This window comes from Acanthochromis polyacanthus, chromosome 17, assembly GCF_021347895.1.
Source record: "Acanthochromis polyacanthus isolate Apoly-LR-REF ecotype Palm Island chromosome 17, KAUST_Apoly_ChrSc, whole genome shotgun sequence".
Lineage (NCBI taxonomy): Eukaryota > Metazoa > Chordata > Actinopteri > Pomacentridae > Acanthochromis > Acanthochromis polyacanthus.
Window position 1 is genome coordinate 21118993 of NC_067129.1, and position 4278 is coordinate 21123270.

A 4278-nucleotide genomic window follows, 5' to 3' on the forward strand; every position below is an offset into this window, starting at 1 on the left:
TGCCACCTCAAGGTTTCCGACAGCTACAATTTGGTTTTGCAAATGAGATCTGCAGTGAATAATCTCAATAATATTGATGAAGATAGACTGGCTATTAAATATCTCTGAATTATGAATGCAAAGCATATTACATCTGCAGTTACCTGCTTGACTTTGAGAGATTGAAATGCAGAGCTTACGTAGTTCAGTGCTACAGAGGCTGCAGGGTGAAATATTGTATAGGAGCATCCCCAATACGACATATTTGCAGTCTTCAGAACAACCTGTTACCTTGACAACGCAATTTTATCATTCAAGCCCATTGCTACCTTCTCTCACAGCAGGAATCAAATGTGCCTTAAATGTATACTGCTGCAGGGTTTTACACCTCAGTTCAAGGTAGAAATGAGACATCGGATGGGTTGTGATGTGCAGAACATTTTGAATTATGATTTCACGCTAAAGCTGCACAGTGGACAATGCAGGGTGATTTTCTTGCTATTGTAATGTTAGGAAGGTGATATTGGTCTAAAATGCTCACCAAAAAGCAGAATTGATGACATGATTAAGCTAGATACAGGAAGATAACATTATTAAGACAGAAAATGCTGTTGCTTTTTATAGTTACTCAGCTACATGACGGACATTTAGAGCAGTCAAGATATTCTTGTTATGACATGGCATTATGAGGGATAAACTGCAGGGGATGAGTTCATCAATTCAATCTGCCATCATGTAATTCTCCAAATACCAGCGACCTCAGGATGGTTACTATTTCCAATGACTTACTCATGCAGTTATATGCCTAATTGTCAGGCCATATTTGCAAGTTAGTCATTCTGACAATTGTTATGCAAGCTACCAGCAAGCTTTTCATGAGGCAAGCCCATCTGCTGTTGTGTCTTTGTCACTGAATTCCACAAGCACCTAGAAAGGACTTCAATTCAGTTTAATCTCTTGCTCTATAAACGTTCTTTAATTTTAATTTTTAAAAAAAATTTATTTACTTTTAGAAAATTTAAGCTCATGAGTGCAGAAGCTCTTTTCAAATATTTTCTTTAACGGAACATTGTTAAGGGACAATTTCAACAATGCACCAAAATTGTTCATTATAATTAAATATTTAATTACATTTCTTTCTTATTATTTACAAGTACCAGTTTTTTTACATGTATTAAGAGCCCTCACACCACAAGAAAAGCATTTTTATGGAAAAAATATTGAATAAATTTTTTAAATGTCTGTTTCTTGGCATTAATAGGTTCAATTTAAACATACCAATTCTAAAAAATATTAGATCTGAGGAGCCATTATGTATTAAATGTGGAATGTAAAAGAAAATTACTGTGGACATGATCTCAGTAAAGCTACAGCCCTCTGTGTGTGTCATGTCACCTTCCTTGCTTGTGTAGCTGCAGAGCTCAGAAGATTAGGAGTGTATTTGCTGGATAATGAACAAGGTCAAACAGCGTAGGAGGAATGGCTGTGTGCTGGATGGCTCATGGATGTCATTACATAAAAGTCATGTTGCAGAACTTGAACTGTACCCATTAACTTAACTGCAGTTCTATGTCAAAGTGACTGGGACTGTGCTCAGAGCAAATATAGAATTTGCATTCAGTTATTTGAATTATATGATTTAGGAGTGCATTTACTTCTAAATGGGTACATTTGCTTGTACATCAATAATCCTGTGCCAGCCAACCCATTCCAATGTACTGATTAATTTGATTAATGACAGTGTATGCAGGACTACATTTATAATACCAACATTGACTTGCATTGAATATCAGGTATTAAACAGCATATTATCCACCTCTGGCACACTGGAAGACCACAGCTTCAGAGAATTTGCAAAGGCAATCTATAATATTCAACATGATTAAACAGTAAGGGTCTTTTAGTCCCAAAATTGCTGTATTACTGTATAACACTGCCATAAGGAGCCTTTACCGATGAAAGGTTTTCATTACCCTGCAGGGTGTCAGTTGAGAACTTGAATGGTCTGAGACGGCCTAAATGCCCGTTCAGAGGCTTTTTCATTGTAAAAGAGAAACTTGCTGGATTGCTCTGTTAACACTATGGCGGCACTGATGACATCGCCAGTTTATTGGTTTGTTGGTTCATCATGCACCTGATTTCAACAACTACTGAATCAGATTCATTGCCCTAGAGAATCTAGATATGGGTTAGCATTACTGACTGTCTCCAAAAAATGAATGAAGCCAACATAGAAATGCCGAAAACCTGCATTTTTCCCAACAGCCAGAAGAGGGCAGCTCCTCTGGTTGTAAAAAGAAGTTTATTATATAAAAGTCTATGAGAAAATTAACCTATTTCTGCCTTGATCTGTTACTTCAGTAAACATTTTCCTCATGATTTTATGTTCTCAATCACTAGTTTCTAGATTTTGTGACTGCATAATAATGTTAATTTGGTAAATGATCTTCACACTTATAGTTAAATACTCTTGGTTTCAAATTAACACCCCACAAACCAATAAGTGGCTGATACATCTTGTGACTCTCAGATTTTTCATCGAGCATCACCATGATCAAATATTAGCATGTTGATCCCCTCCACTTAAATGATGAACATAGAAAATAATGGATACCTGCTACACATTTGCATGTTAGTTGGACAACAGGATAGTTTTATAAAAGTGACATGAAAAAAATCTAACTAGATGATGGTTGTAGTAGATTAACATTCTATTTTAGCAGATGGGATAGTAAAAAATCTAAGTACATCTCTCAAATATTTTTTCCCAGTATAGTCACTATCCTGGCAGGTGCTTCTAATCACACTGATGCTCGTTAAGGCGTTTGTTTAGCATGATTGATTGCTGCTCTGAACACCTGTGCAGGTACCTGTGCACCTCTGCTTAGGAATTGTACATAAGAATGTCAGAGACCTGCTCTCTTCCACAAACATGTTATTATCATCATCTGTTTCAAATTGAGTTGCTCAGCAGTAAACCTTACTAGCAGATATTCTGAGATATCTGAGGGATCTACTGTACATTTATTCTGTGCTTTCAAGGCTAACATAATCATGCTAATGTAGCTAACAAGCTAACTGCACAAGCAATCTGTTGGGGAAAAAAAGAGACTGGTAAGTTGCTATTTTTTATTATATTTTTTAAAAATATTTTTACTATTTCTAATTATTTTTACCTGTAAAATGATCATTTAAAAAAATGCAAATTGCTCATTCTAAAGAACTTTGGTCACATAATAAGAACAGGATTCACTGACAAGAAATTATTTTTGTGGTACGTTTGCAAGCAAGACTGTCATTGAAATAAACAATTCACTGAAAGATGACAGCACATCTGCATTTTTGTACCATCCAAACCTTTAACAAAACCTTTACCTTTAACAAAAAAATTTAGCGTATAGGTTGTGGAAGGTGAGGAGAAAGCTGTGCGAAATCCATGGCCCAGGGATTGTCAGTCTAGATCTAGTAAGTCAGAAAATGCTTGCAAATGATGTCACCAATGTAAGATTTAAAATTTTGCCCTCACTTTTGTAAAATGGGAGAGAGTGATGACCCATTGTCCATCTCACAAACCTGTTAACCTAATTAGATCTCTTTTCAGGTTAAGGTATGCACAGACTCTGCTTGCCAGTGGATAGAACAACTTGCATTTCCATTAGTGTGTAAATGCAGTGTTGGTCAGGTTATTCTTAGCTTGATTCCAATTAATTAATCAGTCAAAATAAATAAGAAGACCTGCGTGGGTGTGTGTAAAAACAGCGAATTAGCCTCCACCTAAAAAAATCTCATAATCTCAGTTTATATTGCTGAGACTGGCTGTGTGTAAAATGTGATCACAGAGAAGACAAACATTTGAAGCTGTTCCTTGAATGCTGAAGTGAATGAAACAAAATCTTCATGTTTGTAGATGGACTCTGGCCAAAGTCGCTGCCACTATAAACAAAACAAGCTTTTTACACTGAAGAGCAGAATGAGGTATTAAAAGTAGTGTTTAGTGTCTAACGCCCTGCCCTCAGTAAACAAACCCAACTATTAAATAAATTCAAGTAAGCCAGGTGTGAAATTTAAGCCACTTTTCACCACAAAGTTGTTGCACCTTTCGCTGATTCCTCATTGTGTGAGAACTTTGTCCATGTAAACATAGCGATTGTTAACATTTAATATGCGCTCAGATTCAGCTCTTCAGAAATCAATCTATTCATAGAATGTGTTGGTTGCAATTATGTAAACACTCAACCTTTCACTCAAGTGAGACAGAGCAGAGGGACGAGGTGGAGAATAAAAGGAACAGAAGACAAG